This window comes from Oncorhynchus keta, chromosome 30 (assembly GCF_023373465.1).
Source record: "Oncorhynchus keta strain PuntledgeMale-10-30-2019 chromosome 30, Oket_V2, whole genome shotgun sequence".
Classification (NCBI taxonomy): Eukaryota; Metazoa; Chordata; class Actinopteri; order Salmoniformes; family Salmonidae; genus Oncorhynchus; species Oncorhynchus keta.
This window is the reverse complement of record NC_068450.1, coordinates 7,602,646-7,621,376: the sequence shown is the minus strand read 5'-3', so window position 1 is coordinate 7,621,376 and position 18,731 is coordinate 7,602,646. Positions and strand designations below refer to the sequence as shown.

Here is an 18,731-nt window from a genome sequence, read left to right as displayed (position 1 = left end):
TTATTGGAGCCAGGCTAGGCTACGCTACAGCAGAGCCGATGCATCTTGGGGTGCTTGTTGTGGTCAACACTATACTCTACACACCCAGCTAAAACAATGCAGGCATCTTCTGTTTACAGTACAGCTTTAAGAGGATGGGAGAAGATGGGAGCTGTATTATTTGCTGTAGGCTCCTCCTCTCACAGTGATGTCAGTCGGAGGCAGAGAGGCGGGCAGTACTGAGGGATCGGATTCATACAATACTACTGAGGCAACTAGGCACAGTTTAGCACACTGATACAGCATACCGTCGGCCCCGCTGTAAGTGATGCCGCACTAAGGAACACTTTCACCCAAACTCCTTTGGGGGACAGAACACTACCCAGGCTACAGTTCATTTATGTGTTATTTTTTGTTGTTGCTGTATAATAACCGTTACAAAAATGAAAACAGTGTTGTCAGAATTGAAGTTTTCAGACATCGTACCAAACTGTTTCCTTTTTGCGCGTTCTTGGATGGAAGTTTATGCGCTTGGAAGCTTTAACACATGCTGAGTGAAACGATCTTCCATACAAGCGGTTTTCACCATTTATATCAGGAGAAAACATTTAAAAAACACACACACACACGTAGGGCTAGGGCTATTTCATGTGACTCAATCAACCTGGACCATCAGCATCTCTCCTGCCGCACCGTAATTGAACCAGGCTTAACTCAAGATATTTGAAGAGGATTTACGTCGGCTCTTCGAGTTACAAAGTTATTCCGCAAGCAATGCTTTTTTTGCCTTTCGAATGTGGACCATAGACTTTTTAGGACATGGATCATTTTCTGTAGCGGATAACCCTATTGATTTGCGTTATATTTGATTCCCGCTACCAGAACAGGATCTTTTTCTCTCCCCTATTCCACTTCAGTGTAATTCTATGGCACTTCTTCTAAAGCAGTGATGTCGCTACGTGACGGGAATTGCGATTGATTTGACATATTCTGTTTCAAAGGGATATAAGGTAAGCATTATTATTATAATCACTAGAGTCAAGTAAAAAAAATTGGTAAAAACATTGATTTATAGTATTAGCTTATTTAATTCTCAATACCAGCCTACAAGTTGTCAATGTCTCATGTCATATGGAAATGTTATGTACATTTTAAGAGGAAATTGTTCAACCTATATAGATGAAAATACTTTATGATGTCGGTATCGCTAAAGGAATCCGGATTTACCACAAATTTACGCAAACCTGCCGACCATCTGCCGCATCGCAGTTGATTCGCATCCCTCGATAACTGGGGTTGCGTGCTTGCCACCATAATGTTGTCAAATCATTTATAGATAAAATCACAAGAATCACAATCAGTGTTAAAACGAGGACCCCCATTGCGCCATGTCTTTACGCATCGGATTTGGTCAGTCACACCATCCATAGTGCAAAAAAAGATTCCGTTCATCGTAGCTATTATAGTCGCCGTTATAGTTATGATCACGATCTATTTCAAAACATTTATATTTTCTTCAAGCAGCCTATAGGATATTACTCACTATACTTTTCAACCATAGCTGTCGCATGACCATTATTTTCGGCCGGGCACGAGTTATTCAATCCGTGCATAGTCAATATAGCTACATTGTTTTCAAATAAAATGTTTAAAATGGGCAAGCTAGGCTACTGCATACTTTTCGACAGGTGAGTTTTTGTTTTGACTGCATGTTTTAATAAGCAAGTTATCGTTGTTCGTCAGGAATCGCAGAGCGGTCACGAGCTGGCACAGTCACCTAACAACCAACCTTAACCACGCTTGCTAACCCACATGGCTGTTAATGACTATCCTGACTAGTCCATAACTTCCTGGCTAATATCATTATGGATAATGCACACAGAGACAGGCAGACATCTTTCAACTTCGGGGGCTTTATCCTCTTTCCCATGAGCATTGCCAGTAGGTCCATTTTTTTTCACATTGGACTGATTAGTGCTCTTGAGGAACACATATGCTGTATAATAAACACAGTATACATACACTCCATGCTCGACAACTACACCCAATAGGCTATAAGGGAAGCTAGGGCACCATATTCATGCTCAACGTTCCCGGTGTTTCATTGTATTGAGGGGATTCATTGGTCAACAGATCCGTCAGTTTCCATCTCTCCACATAGCCTCTGAAACAGCAGGCGATGACATACTGTTATTGAAGCTTACTTAGGTCGATTCGATTATCTAACTAACCATAGGCCTATACCGTATATTATAAAAATGGAGGCTAATTCATATATTTTATTCACGGATGTTATCCAGATTGATTGGTTAATGATTTCCTGACTTAGATGACAAGCCTGAATTTACTCTTAGACAAATGTTTTCTGATAATTGATATGGATTGCAGTGCGGGCTAACATAGATTGATAAAGCTTTAATGCTTAGATCTAAACTTGTTCAGAAGTGTTCATAATCTTAGTATTATATACATTTAAATGTAGGCCTATACCACTGCTTAGTAGTCCTTAGTTGTGGTAACTAACCATTGCTTAGTAGTCCTTAGTTGTGGTAACTAACCATTGCTTAGTAGTCCTTAGTTGTGGTAACTAACCACTGCTTAGTAGTCCTTAGTTGTGGTAACTAACCATTGCTTAGTAGTCCTTAGTTGTGGTAACTAACCATTGCTTAGTAGTCCTTAGTTGTGGTAACTAACCACTGCTTAGTAGTCCTTAGTTGTGGTAACTAACCATTGCTTAGTAGTCCTTAGTTGTGGTAACTAACCATTGCTTAGTAGTCCTTAGTTGTGGTAACTAACCACTGCTTAGTAGTCCTTAGTTGTGGTAACTAACCATTGCTTAGTAGTCCTTAGTTGTGGTAACTAACCATTGCTTAGTAGTCCTTAGTTGTGGTAACTAACCATTGCTTAGTAGTCCTTAGTTGTGGTAACTAACCATTGCTTAGTAGTCCTTAGTTGTGGTAACTAACCATTGCTTAGTAGTCCTTAGTTGTGGTAACTAACCATTGCTTAGTAGTCCTTAGTTGTGGTAACTAACCACTGCTTAGTAGTCCTTAGTTGTGGTAACTAACCACTGCTTAGTAGTCCTTAGTTGTGGTAACTAACCATTGCTTAGTCGTCCTTAGTTGTGGTAACTAACCATTGCTTAGTTGAATGATAAACTGTTATTCTGCTAATTAAGTATGACACCTATTTCACCTGGATGTGCAGTTTTATATTTGACTGGAGTTGCCTCTTCCAAGTCCACACACTGATAAGCAGTTGGTTTTTTACATTGCATTATGGGTTTTATAGCTGCTGAAGCTATAACAATAGTGTCCAAAACAATGATTCTTCAGTCACATCCTTCAAAATGTAGTTATGAATGGCTCTCCTCTTTCCCCTTCTTATTTGTATGATATTATTAATATTATAATTAATATTATAATTAATATTGTGATTAATAATACCAATCGCTTTCTCCTAATATCCTCCTATATGTAAGTGGCTGAAATACTCTATTATCCCTGCACATGGTACATTTGGTATTGGCACTGACCCTGTATATAGCGTTCTATCTTATTTACTATTTCTTGTGTTTTTCTTATATATATATATAGTAAATAAGATAGAACACTATATACAGGGTATATATTATTAGTTATAACTGTGTTGATATTAATTAATAATTAATAATTACCCTGTTGGGTTGAGCATGCAAGTTAAGCATTTCACTGTACTTGTGCACGTTCCAATCAAATTTGAACTGTAATTGTATTTGAATTGTATTGTCACACACATGATGTTTCAGCAGCCTAACTTCCACAACGATTCAGAACGATACAGAATAATTTGCACCTGCGTAATGTAATGTCTGTATCATAGAGCATGGCCACCATCAGACGCATGAACAATGATGGTGTCAATTGTGTGTGTAATATAAGTATTTAACAGTATAGTCTCCATCGACTATTTGGCTAACACAACAAACATGTTTTATTTAATCCTGCTGCATTGCACAATTTTTTTCCAAATGCGTAGATGTAAAAAAAATCAAAAATAATACTGGTTACTAAACAAATGGTTTCTCGAGAATTCTAGGAAAGGGCACAGAAAGCAAACGAAAAATAAATAAATGTATATATAACTAATACTATTCACTACTCTCGATAGCTACCAATAGTTATTTCACTATCCAATCAAACGTTTGAATAAAGCAAATGTTAGCAAAATATTAATTATTTTACTGTAGCATTATGTAGCATCAAATGATAGTGATCTTTATATTGGCGTTGGTCGTATTCCGTGTGTAGTTAACTAATATGTCCCTTTACTGCCCTCTAGAGGTCATTGACAGTAATATCAGATTAACTGACGTGACAAGATGTGATAAGGATTGTCGTGCCAATTTATGTGAAGTTATCACGTCTGTGTTGGTGATTGTTAATGCTGGATGGAATATCTTGAAGTCCTCTTTCTTATATTAAACAGAAATGATTTTGATTATTATCTCATCGTGTTGACATTTCTAACTAGAAAATATGGGAGAGGAAATTTGAAATGTTTGATTTATTTTCCCTCGGCGTTGATATATGATTGAAGCATTTACTCTACATTGGGTCCTAAATTAGATTTTTTTCACAAATTTGACTGAAAAATTAAGACATATGGAAATGGTATTTGTCTTCGCCGAACACAATTAACGAAGAGTAAATATGATTTAGCTATTTTACAATGGTTCATTCTTATCAGCAGGAACCCCTTTGGCATTTGGAATTTAATCTGCCCCAGCTGTGAAGACCAAAGTCATTACTCAGTCAAGAGAAATCCACCATTATTCCTCTTGTGACAACTAGATAAGGAAACTTCGAGGCTGTAGATCTTTTAAAGGGAGACTGAATAGATCTTGACAATAAACCTGTCTGTCTGCCAGTCTGTCGACGATCAATGGTACCAGGAGAGATAGAGCCTGGTGCAAGTCCAGCTTGCAATGCGTTTAGGAACATCTCTTAATGTACAGTACCAGTCAAAAGTTGCAATGCGTTTAGGAACATCTCTTAATGTACAGTACCAGTCAAAAGTTTGGACATACCTCATTGCAGGCTTTAAAAATATATATATATATTTTTAAACTATTTTCTACAATGTAGAATAATTGTGAAGATATTAAAACTGAAATAACACATATGGAATCATGTAGAGACCCCTCCCCCCAAAAAGTGTTAAACAAATCAAAATATATTTTATATTTGAGATTCTTCAAATTAGCCATCCTTTGCCTTGATGACAGCTTTGCACACTGTTGGCATTCTCTTGAAAATAGTAAAACAATAAAGAAAAACACTGCAATGAGGTGTGTCCAAACTGGCACTGTATATCCATGGACACCCACATCACAGTTTTTTGGATAGAGGAGTTTGTTGCCGCTATTCCATTTCTGGAGTCACTCCATCAAACTTCCATTTTAAGATGCCAGATCAATAGATTCTTTGGGAAGGTGAAGGTGTTCCCCCCCTCCTCTGCCCCCCTCTCTCCTCTTCCACAGGTCAGTCTGATAATACTACCCTTCCCGACTGGCCTGTCCATCATATTGTCATGTAAAGTGATCCAGGAGCTGTCTGCTACTAGCCCCCCCCCTGCTCAGCTCTGTCTCCAGTGAGAGAGAGAGAGAGGAGAGAAGCAGAGTTGTCTGCTACTAGCCCCCCCTGCTCAGCTCTGTCTCCAGTGAGAGAGAGAGAGGAGAGAAGCAGAGTTGTCTGCTACTAGCCCCCCTGCTCAGCTCCATCTCCAGTGAGAGAGAGAGAGAGGAGAGAAGCAGAGTTGTCTGCTACTAGCCCCCCCTGCTCAGCTCTGTCTCGAGAGAGAGGAGAGAAGCAGAGTTGTCTGCTACTAGCTCCCCCTGCTCAGCTCTGTCTCCAGAGAGAGAGAGGAGAGAAGCAGAGTTGTCTGCTACTAGCTCCCCCTGCTCAGCTCTGTCTCCAGAGAGAGAGAGGAGAGAAGCAGAGTTGTCTGCTACTAGCCCCCCCCCTGCTCAGCTCTGTCTCCAGAGAGAGAGGAGAGAAGCAGAGTTGTCTGCTACTAGCCCCCCCTGCTCAGCTCTGTCTCCAGAGAGAGAGAGGAGAGAAGCAGAGTTGTCTGCTACTAGCCCCCCCCTGCTCAGCTCTGTCTCCAGAGAGAGAGAGAGGAGAGAAGCAGAGTTGTCTGCTACTAGCCCCCCCCTGCTCAGCTCTGTCTCCAGAGAGAGAGAGGTCTCCAGAGAAGAGAGGAGAGCTGTCTGCTACCCCCCCCAGCCTGTCTCAGAGCTGTCTGCTACTAGCCCCCCTGCTCAGAGCTGTCTGCTACTAGCCCCCCTGCTCAGCTCTGTCTCCAGAGAGAGAGAGGAGAGAAGCAGAGCTGTCTGCTACTAGCCCCCCTGCTCAGCTCTGTCTCCAGAAGCTGTCTGCTACTAGCCCCCCCCCTGTCTCAGAGCTGTCTGCTACTAGCCCCCCCCTCTGCTCAGAGCTGTCTGCTACTAGCCCCCCTGCTCAGCTCTGTCTCCAGAGAGAGAGAGAGGAGAGAAGCAGAGCTGTCTGCTACTAGCCCCCCCCCCTGCTCAGAGCTGTCTGCTACTAGCCCCCCTGCTCAGAGCTGTCTGCTACTAGCCCCCCTGCTCAGAGCTGTCTGCTACTAGCCCCCCTGCTCAGAGCTGTCTGCTACTCAGCCCCCCTGCTCAGAGCTGTCTGCTACTAGCCCCCCCTGCTCAGAGCTGTCTGCTACTAGCCCCCTGCTCAGAGCTGTCTGCTACTAGCCCCCTGCTCAGAGCTGTCTGCTACTAGCCCCCTGCTCAGAGCTGTCTGCTACTAGCCCCCCTGCTCAGAGCTGTCTGCTACTAGCCCCCCTGCTCAGAGCTGTCTGCTACTAGCCCCCCTGCTCAGAGCTGTCTGCTACTAGCCCCCTGCTCAGAGCTGTCTGCCAGCCCCCCTGCTCAGAGCTGTCTGAGAGCCCCCTGCTCAGAGCTGTCTGCTACTAGCCCCCTGCTCAGAGCTGTCTGTAGCCCCCTGCTCAGAGCTGTCTGAGAGAGGAGAGCCCCCCTGCTCAGAGCTGTCTGCTACTAGCCCCCTGCTCAGAGCTGTCTGCTACTAGCCCCCTGCTCAGAGCTGTCTCTCCAGCCCCCTGCTCAGAGCTGTCTGCTACTAGCCCCCCTGCTCAGAGCTGTCTGCTACTAGCCCCCCTGCTCAGAGCTGTCTGCTACTAGCCCCCCTGCTCAGAGCTGTCTCTGCTAGCCCTAGCCCCCTGCTCAGAGCTGTCTGCTACTAGCCCCCCTGCTCAGAGCCCTAGCCCCCCTGCTCAGAGCTGTCTGCTACTAGCCCCCCTGCTCAGAGCTGTCTGCTACTAGCCCCCCTGCTCAGAGCTGTCTGCTACTAGCCCCCCTGCTCAGAGCTGTCTGCTACTAGCCCCCCTGCTCAGAGCTGTCTGCTACTAGCCCCCTGCTCAGAGCTGTCTGCTACTAGCCCCCCCCCTGCTCAGAGCTGTCTGCTACTAGCCCCCCTGCTCAGAGCTGTCTGCTACTAGCCCCCCTGCTCAGAGCTGTCTGCTACTAGCCCCCCTGCTCAGAGCTGTCTGCTACTGCCCCCCTGCTCAGAGCTGTCTGCTACTAGCCCCCCTGCTCAGAGCTGTCTGCTACTAGCCCCCTGCTCAGAGCTGTCTGCTACTAGCCCCCCTGCTCAGAGCTGTCTGCTACTAGCCCCCTGCTCAGAGCTGTCTGCTAGCTGTAGCCCCCCTGCTCAGAGCTGTCTGCTACTAGCCCCCCTGCTCAGAGCTGTCTGCTACTAGCCCCCCTGCTCAGAGCTGTCTGCTAGCCCCCCTGCTCAGAGCTGTCTGCTACTAGCCCCCCCTGCTCAGAGCTGTCTGCTACTAGCCCCCCCCCCCTGCTCAGAGCTGTCTGCTACTAGCCCCCTGCTCAGAGCTGTCTGCTACTAGCCCCCCTGCTCAGAGCTGTCTGCTACTAGCCCCCCCCCTGCTCAGAGCTGTCTGCTACTAGCCCCCTGCTCAGAGCTGTCTGCTACTAGCCCCCCTGCTCAGAGCTGTCTGCTACTAGCCCCCCTGCTCAGAGCTGTCTGCTACTAGCCCCCCCCTGCTCAGAGCTGTCTGCTACTAGCCCCCCCCTGCTCAGAGCTGTCTGCTACTAGCCCCCTGCTCAGAGCTGTCTGCTACTAGCCCCCCTGCTCAGAGCTGTCTGCTACTAGCCCCCCCCCTGCTCAGAGCTGTCTGCTACTAGCCCCCCCCTGCTCAGAGCTGTCTGCTACTAGCCCCCCCTGCTCAGAGCTGTCTGCTACTAGCCCCCCTGCTCAGAGCTGTCTGCTACTAGCCCCCCTGCTCAGAGCTGTCTGCTACTAGCCCCCTGCTCAGAGCTGTCTGCTACTAGCCCCCTGCTCAGAGCTGTCTGCTACTAGCCCCCCTGCTCAGAGCTGTCTGCTACTAGCCCCCTGCTAGCCCCCCTGCTCAGAGCTGTCTGCTACTAGCCTAGCCCCCTGCTCAGAGCTGTCAGAGCTGTCTGCTACTAGCCCCCCTGCTCAGAGCTGTCTGCTACTAGCCCCCCCCCTGCTCAGAGTTGTCTGCTGTATTAAACATCTTGTCTCACAACTCAAAATAACTTTTTCTGGAATCTAGTGAAATGTTTGCATGGAAAGATGTTCTGCTTGATTGACATTGAAACATAAAAAAAAAAAATGTCCTCTACATTATTTTCCCGATTCTTCATTGCCAAACTGTACATGTTTTGCATTTGTAAAAGTTGAAGCTCATTGCTCAACCCCATTAGATCCAATGTATAGTTTTGAAGAGAGTGTTTATCATTATCCATGGTTTGGTTCAGCCTTGGACTCCTCTTCACACGTGGCACAGTGAATAGTAATGAACCCTTCTTTGTCTCTAGGAAAAGGTGCCAACTTCACAGTCAAGCAAATCACAACCCCCTTGCAGCGTTTCATTCATATGACAACACTGTTTTATACTGCAGAGAGTCACCTTCAAATAGATGTCTGTCATGTAGATACCGTCAGCCATGTTTTTCTATCCCAACAGGATTCTAATGAGTCTAAACCGAACGCTATAATGAGTCTAAACCTAACGCTATAATGAGTCTAAACCGAACCCCATAATGAGTCTAAACCTAACGCTATAATGAGTCTAAACCTAACCCTATAATGAGTCTAAACCTAACCCTATAATGAGTCTAAACTTAACCCTATAATGAGTCTAAACCTAACCCTATAATGAGTCTAAACCTAACGCTATAATGAGTCTAAACCTAACCCCATAATGAGTCTAAACCTAACGCTATAATGAGTCTAAACCTAACCCTATAATGAGTCTAAACCTAACCCTATAATGAGTCTAAACTTAACCCTATAATGAGTATAAACCTAACGCTATAATGAGTCTAAACCTAACCCTATAATGAGCTGTCTACTAGCCCCCCTGCTCAGAGCTGTCCTATAATGAGTCTTAACCTAACGCTATAATGAGTCTAAACCTAATCCTATAATGAGTCAACCTTATAATGAGTCTAATAGCCCCCCTAACCCTATAATGAGTCTAAAGCTAATCCTATAATGAGTCTAAACCTAACCCTATAATGAGTCTAAACCTAATCCTATAATGAGTCTAAACCTAACGCTATAATGAGTCTAAACCTAACCCTATAATGAGTCTAAACTAGAACCCCATAATGAGTCTAAACCTAACGCTATAATGAGTCTAAACCTAACCCTATAATGAGTCTAAACCTAACCCTATAATGAGTCTAAACCTAACGCTATAATGAGTCTAAACCTAACGCTATAATGAGTCTAAACCTAACCCTATAATGAGTCTAAACCTAACCCTATAATGAGTCTAAACCGAACGCTATAATGAGTCTAAACCTAACGCTATAATGAGTCTAAACCGAACCCCATAATGAGTCTAAACCTAACGCTATAATGAGTCTAAACCTAACCCTATAATGAGTCTAAACCTAACCCTATAATGAGTCTAAACTTAACCCTATAATGAGTATAAACCTAACGCTATAATGAGTCTAAACCTAACCCTATAATGAGTCTAAACCTAACCCTATAATGAGTCTTAACCTAACGCTATAATGAGTCTAAACCTAATCCTATAATGAGTCAACCTTATAATGAGTCTAATCCTAACCCTATAATGAGTCTAAACCTAATCCTATAATGAGTCTAAACCTAACCCTATAATGAGTCTAAACCTAATCCTATAATGAGTCTAAACCTAACGCTATAATGAGTCTAAACCTAACCCTATAATGAGTCTAAACCTATCCCTATAATGAGTATAAACCTAACGCTATAATGAGTCTAAACCTAACCCTATAATGAGTCTAAACCTAACCCTATAATGAGTCTTAACCTAACGCTATAATGAGTCTAAACCTAATCCTATAATGAGTCAACCTTATAATGAGTCTAATCCTAACCCTATAATGAGTCTAAACCTAATCCTATAATGAGTCTAAACCATATAATGAGTCTAAACCTAACCCTATAATGAGTCTAAACCTAACCCTATAATGAGTCTAAACCTTATAATGAGTCTAAACCTAACCCTATAATGAGTCTAAACCTAACCCTATAATGAGTCTAAACCTTATAATGAGTCTAAACCTAACCCTATAATGAGTCTAAACCTAACCCTATAATGAGTCTAAACCTGACCCTATAATGAGTCTAAACCTAATGCTATAATGAGTCTAAAACTAACCCTATAATGAGTCTAAACCTAACGCTATAATGAGTCTAAACCTAACTCTATAATGAGTCTAAACCTAACCCCATAATGAGTCTAAACCTAACCCCATAATGAGTCTAAACCTAACCCTATAATGAGTCTAAACCTGACCCTATAATGAGTCTAAACCTAACCCCATAATGAGTCTAAACCTAACCTTATAATGAGTCTAAACCTAAACCTATCCCTATAATGAGTCTAAACCTAACCCTATAATGAGTCTAAACCTTATAATGAGTCTAAACCTAACCCTATAATGAGTCTAAACCTAACCCTATAATGAGTCTAAACCTAACCCTATAATGAGTCTAAACCTGACCCTATAATGAGTCTAAACCTAACCCTATAATGAGTCTAAACCTAACCCTATAATGAGTCTAAACCTGACCCTATAATGAGTCTAAACCTGACCCTATAATGAGTCTAAACCTAACCCTATAATGAGTCTAAACCTAACCCTATAATGAGTCTAAACCTGACCCTATAATGAGTCTAAACCTAACCCCATAATGAGTCTAAACCTAACCTTATAATGAGTCTAAACCTAAACCTATCCCTATAATGAGTCTAAACCTAACCCTATAATGAGTCTAAACCTTATAATGAGTCTAAACCTAACCCTATAATGAGTCTAAACCTAACCCTATAATGAGTCTAAACCTAACCCTATAATGAGTCTAAACCTAACCCTATAATGAGTCTAAACCTAACGCTATAATGAGTCTAAACCTAACCCTATAATGAGTCTAAACCTAATCCTATAATGAGTCTAATCCTAACCCTATAATGAGTCTAATCCTAACCCTATAATGAGTCTAATACTAACCCTATAATGAGTCTAATCCTAACCCTATAATGAGTCTAAACCTAAACCTATCCCTATAATGAGTCTAAACCTAACCCTATAATGAGTCTAAACCTAACCCTATAATGAGTCTAAACCTATCCCTATAATGAGTCTAAACCTATCCCTATAATGAGTCTAATCCTAACCCCATAATGAGTCTAAACCTATCCCCATAATGAGTCTAACCCTAACCTTATAATGAGTCTAAACCTAACGCTATAATGAGTCTAAACCTAACCCTATAATGAGTCTAAACCTAATCCTATAATGAGTCTAATCCTAACCCTATAATGAGTCTAAACCTAACCCTATAATGAGTCTAATCCTAACCCTATAATGAGTCTAATACTAACCCTATAATGAGTCTAAACCTAACCCTCTAATGAGTCTAAACCTAACCCTATAATGAGTCTAAACCTATCCCTATAATGAGTCTAAACCTAACCCTATAATGAGTCTAAACCTAACCCTATAATGAGTCTAAACCTAACCTTATAATGAGTCTAAACCTATCCCTATAATGAGTCTAAACCTAACCCTATAATGAGTCTAAACCTAACCTTATAATGAGTCTAAACCTAAACCTATCCCTATAATGAGTCTAAACCTAACCCTATAATGAGTCTAAACCTAAACCTATAATGAGTCTTATCCTAACCCCATAATGAGTCTAAACCTAACCCTATAATGAGTCTAAACCGAACCCTATAATGAGTCTAATCCTAACCCCATAATGAGTCTAAACCTAACCCTATAATGAGTCTAAATCTAACGCTATAATGAGTCTAAACCTAACCCTATAATGAGTCTAAACCTAACCCTATAATGAGTCTAATCCTAACCCTATAATGAGTCTAATCCTAACCCCATAATGAGTCTAAACCTAACCTTATAATGAGTCTAAACCTAACCCTATAATGAGTCTAATCCTAACCCCATAATGAGTCTAAACCTAATCCTATAATGAGTCTAATCCTAACCCTATAATGAGTCTAATCCTAACCCTATAATGAGTCTAAACCTAATCCTAACCCCGGTGTAGTACAGCTGTTCGGTGTTATGTACGATCTCTTTTACAGATGAGCCCTGCAAAAATGAATCAAACACAAACAATATACACAATTACAAAACATATTAAGAATAACAGACACATTTATGAACTTAGTGGTCTCTGATCATCACTCTGAACTGACTAACGGGGAGCAGAACATCTCATTTCAGAGAGCTCTGGAAGTTGTTCCACATGAAGGGGGCCAAATAATATAAAGCAGCTTTACCCAACTCTGTGGAGACCGAAGGGGCCTCCAGTGTTATCCAAGCCTGAGACTGGGTTTGGTCATTTGTAAGTCTAAATTGAATTAATGATGATAAATACACAGGAAGTTTCTGCATGAGTGCTTTGTAGATAAACACGAGAAAATACCGCTCTCTCCTTACATACAAAGAGGCCAACCCAGTTTTTGAAACAAAACACAATGGTGAACCATCACCAGTAACAAACCTAAGGGCCTAATGGTGAGTTCTAGAACCATCACAGGTAATAAACCTAAGGGCCTAATGGTGAGTTCTAGAACCATCACCAGTAACAAACCTAAGGGCCTAATGGTGAGTTCTAGAACCATCACAGGTAATAAACCTAAGGGCCTAATGGTGAGTTCTAGAACCATCACCAGTAACAAACCTAAGGGCCTAATGGTGAGTTCTAGAACCATCACAGGTAATAAACCTAAGGGCCTAATGGTGAGTTCTAGAACCATCACCGGTAATAAACCTAAGGGCCCAATGGTGAGTTCTAGAACCATCACCGGTAATAAACCTAAGGGCCTAATGGTGAGTTCTAGAACCATCACCAGTAACAAACCTAAGGGCCTAATGGTGAGTTCTAGAACCATCACCAGTAACAAACCTAAGGGCCTAATGGTGAGTTCTAGAACCATCACCAGTAACAAACCTAAGGGCCTAATGGTGAGTTCTAGAACCATCACAGGTAATAAACCTAAGGGCCTAATGGTGAGTTCTAGAACCATCACCGGTAATAAACCTAAGGGCCTAATGGTGAGTTCTAGAACCATCACAGGTAATAAACCTAAGGGCCTAATGGTGAGTTCTAGAACCATCACCGGTAATAAACCTAAGGGCCCAATGGTGAGTTCTAGAACCATCACCGGTAATAAACCTAAGGGCCCAATGGTGAGTTCTAGAACCATCACCGGTAATAAACCTAAGGGCCCAATGGTGAGTTCTAGAACCATCACCGGTAATAAACCTAAGGGCCCAATGGTGAGTTCTAGAACCATCACCGGTAATAAACCTAAGGGCCCAATGGTGAGTTCTAGAACCATCACCGGTAATAAACCTAAGGGCCTAATGGTGAGTTCTAGAACCATCACCGGTAATAAACCTAAGGGCACAATGGAAAACAGCATCTAGTGTTTTAAGGGTAGTTGCTGCTGCATGCATGTAGATAATATCTCCATAATCTATAATAGACATTAAAAACCTCTTAAGGATCTCTACAGATCTGTGTCCCACCAGCGGATGGTTGAGCTAATGTGCGCTAATGCGATTAGCATGAGGTTGTAAGTAACAAGACATTTTCTCAGGACATAGACATATCTGATATTAGCAGAAAGCTTAAATTCTTGTTAATCTACCTGCACTGTCCAATTTACAGTAGCTATTACAGTGAAATAATACCATGCTATTGTTTGAGGACAGTGCACAGTTATGAACTTGATAAGTTATTAATAAACAAATTAGGCACATTTGACACAAATTCTTTAACAGAAAGGCAATGTTTCATTGGATCAGTCTAAAACTTTGCACATAGAAAGTTGCGGCTGGGCTGGAATAATACATTATGGCCTTTAACTTGCATTTGAAAGATGATGGTTAAAAAAAATATACAAAACATTTTTTTATTTTTTTTTATTATCTTTTACCGAATTTAATGTGTTATATTCGCCTACATTAATTTCACATTTCCACAAACCTCAAAGTGTTTTCTTTCAAATGGTATCAAGAATATGCATATCATTGCTTCAGGTCCTGAGCTACAGTTACATTTGGATATGTCATTTTAGGCGAAAATTGAAAAATTATTTTAAAGTGTCCTGGACAATATTAACTAAAGTCAGGCATTTTGCTTTGTTTCTGTAAAAGAAACAAACCTTGAACTTCAACTTCTTAACCAGCTCAGTGAAATGTTTTATAAATGACACTTTGTCATCAAACCAGATACCAAAATATCTTTAGAAAGGAACTCGCTCAATTTGTGTACCGTTCAAACTAGTCATTAGAAATGCATTTAAATATGGATCCATTTGGGACCTAAAAAAACAATTTTGGTGTGTTTGCATTTGGCACTAACTTTAGATCCAACCGTTATCCAACCGACTTCAAATGTGAAAAGGTTTGGTCCACTGATGGGGCATTGGAGTTCAACACTGTATCATCTGCATACAAATCAATATATATATTTTTACAGCATTACTAATGTTATTTATATTGATTGTAAACAGTAGTGGGCCGAGTATTGAACTCCGATTTGATCCATCTACCGTGATGGACTGAGTTTTGTCACAGAGAGGACAGCCTTTTCAACCGAATAACATGGACTACAGTATCCTATCAGGACAGCCTTTTCAACCGAATAACATGGTCTACAGTATCCTATCAGGACAGCCTTTTCAACCGAATAACATGGTCTACAGTATCCTATCAGGACAGCCTATTCAATATAATAACATGGTCTACAGTATCCTATCAGGACAGCTTATTCAATATAATAACATGGTCTACAGTATCCTATCAGGACAGCCTTTTCAACCGAATAACATGGTCTACAGTATCCTATCAGGACAGCCTTTTCAACCGAATAACATGGTCTACAGTATCCTATCAGGACAGCCTTTTCAACCGAATAACATGGTCTACAGTATCCTATCAGGACAGCCTTTTCAACCGAATAACATGGTCTACAGTATCCTATCAGGACAGCTTATTCAATATAATAACATGGTCTACAGTATCCTATCAGGACAGCTTATTCAATATAATAACATGGTCTACAGTATCCTATCAGGACAGCCTTTTCAACCGAATAACATGGTCTACAGTATCCTATCAGGACAGCCTTTTCAACCGAATAACATGGTCTACAGTATCCTATCAGGACAGCCTTTTCAACCGAATAACATGGTCTACAGTATCCTATCAGGACAGCCTTTTCAACCGAATAACATGGTCTACAGTATCCTATCAGGACAGCTTATTCAATATAACATGGTCTACAGTACCCTATCAGGACAGCTTATTCAATATAACATGGTCTACAGTATCCTATCAGGACAGCTTATTCAATATAACATGGTCTACAGTATCCTATCAGGACAGCCTTTTCAACCGAATAACATGGTCTACAGTATCCTATCAGGACAGCTTATTCAATATAATAACATGGTCTACAGTATCCTATCAGGACAGCTTATTCAATATAATAACATGGTCTACAGTATCCTATCAGGACAGCTTATTCAATATAATAACATGGTCTACAGTATCCTATCAGGACAGCTTATTCAATATAATAACATGGTCTACAGTATCCTATCAGGACAGCTTATTCAATATAATAACATGGTCTACAGTATCCTATCAGGACAGCTTATTCAATATAATAACATGGTCTACAGTATCCTATCAGGACAGCTTACTCAATATAACATGGTCTACAGTATCCTATCAGGACAGCTTATTCAATATAATAACATGGTCTACAGTATCCTATCAGGACAGCTTATTCAATATAATAACATGGTCTACAGTATCCTATCAGGACAGCTTATTCAATATAATAACATGGTCTACAGTATCCTATCAGGACAGCTTATTCAATATAATAACATGGTCTACAGTATCCTATCAGGACAGCTTATTCAACCGAATAACATGGTCTACAGTATCCTATCAGGACAGCTTATTCAATATAATAACATGGTCTACAGTATCCTATCAGGACAGCTTATTCAATATAATAACATGGTCTACAGTATCCTATCAGGACAGCTTACTCAATATAACATGGTCTATATTCCTATCAGGACAGCTTATTCAATATAATAACATGGTCTCAGTATCCTATCAGGACAGCTTATTCAATATAACATGGTCTACAGTATCCTATCAGGACAGCTTATTCAATATAATAACATGGTCTACAGTATCCTATCAGGACAGCTTATTCAATATAACAACATGGTCTAATCCATCAGGACAGCTTATTCAATATAACATGGTCTACAGTATCCTATCAGGACAGCTTATTCAATATAATAACATGGTCTACAGTATCCTATCAGGACAGCTTATTCAATATAATAACATGGTCTACAGTATCTATCAGGACAGCTTATTCAATATATCATCCTACAGCTTATTCAATATAATAACATGGTCTACAGTATCCTATCAGGACAGCTTATTCAATATAATAACATGGTCTACAGTATCCTATCAGGACAGCTTATTCAATATAATAACATGGTCTACAGTATCCTATCAGGACAGCTTATTCAATATAATAACATGGTCTACAGTATCCTATCAGGACAGCTTATTCAATATAATAACATGGTCTACAGTATCCTATCAGGACAGCTTATTCAATATAATAACATGGTCTACAGTATCCTATCAGGACAGCTTATTCAATATAATAACATGGTCTACAGTATCCTATCAGGACAGCTTATTCAATATAATAACATGGTCTACAGTATCCTATCAGGACAGCTTATTCAATATAATAACATGGTCTACAGTATCCTATCAGGACAGCTTATTCAATATAATAACATGGTCTACAGTATCCTATCAGGACAGCTTATTCAATATAATAACATGGTCTACAGTATCCTATCAGGACAGCTTATTCAATATAATAACATGGTCTACAGTATCCTATCAGGACAGCTTATTCAATATAATAACATGGTCTACAGTATCCTATCAGGACAGCTTATTCAATATAACAACATGGTCTACAGTATCCTATCAGGACAGCTTATTCAATATAACATGGTCTACAGTATCCTATCAGGACAGCTTATTCAATATAATAACATGGTCTACAGTATCCTATCAGGACAGCTTATTCAATATAATAACATGGTCTACAGTATCCTATCAGGACAGCTTATTCAATATAACATGGTCTACAGTATCCTATCAGGACAGCTTATTCAATATAATAACATGGTCTACAGTATCCTATCAGGACAGCTTATTCAATATAATAACATGGTCTTCAGGATCAAAAGCATTTGTCAAGTCTACAAACACGACAGCACAAGGCATTTGCAATATCAATTACAACAAGCGTAGCAGCCGTAGTAGTGCTATGTTTTGGTTCTGAATCCAGATGGATTAATATTATATCATTTACAACAAGCGTAGCAGCCGTAGTAGTGCTATGTTTTGGTTTTGAATCCAGATGGATTAATATTATATCATTTACAACAAGCGTAGCAGCCGTAGTAGTGCTATGTTTTGGTTCTGAATCCAGATGGATTAATATTATATCATTTACAACAAGCGTAGCAGCCGTAGTAGTGCTATGTTTTGGTTCTGAATCCAGATGGATTAATATTATATCATTTACAACAAGCGTAGCAGCCGTAGTAGTGCTATGTTTTGGTTCTGAATCCAGATGGATTAATATTATATCATTTACAACAAGCGTAGCAGCTGTAGTAGTGCTATGTTTTGGTTCAGAATCCAGATGGATTAATATTAAGAACAATAACAATGTTTACAGATTGATAATAACATAGCTGTTTGTTGACCGATGATTCTAGTATTTTCACCAGACAAGGGAGCCTGGAAATGGGTTGATAGTTAATTTAAAAAATCACTACTGTTCCCTGTTCTTATGGAGTGGTAGAGAAAACATTCCAAGCTATTGGAATATTTCTTGATACTAAAGTTTAAAAAAAATAAAAATAAGAATGTTTGTTACTGAGGCTGCTGCATACTGTAAGCAAAGTCTGGTCCTCATTTTTTTTATTTAACTAGGCAAGTCAGTTGAGAACAAATTCTTATTTACAATTATTATGTACAATGACGGCCTTGGAACAGTAGGTTAACT

The 18,731-nt window shown here is 40.6% G+C and overlaps 1 protein-coding gene across 5 annotated transcripts in view; it reads left to right on the top strand.

Annotated features, from left to right (window-relative positions):
• Positions 1 to 257: 257 nt before the first annotated feature.
• Positions 258 to 18,731, top strand: part of LOC118371316 (protocadherin-11 X-linked-like) — a 363,439-nt gene continuing 344,965 nt past the window's right edge. For all 5 annotated transcript variants that reach the window (XR_008086991.1, XR_008086990.1, XR_008086989.1 and 2 more), the window contains exon 1: positions 258 to 989. The gene's annotated coding sequence lies outside the window, so the exon portion shown is untranslated. The remainder of the gene's footprint in view (positions 990 to 18,731) is intronic.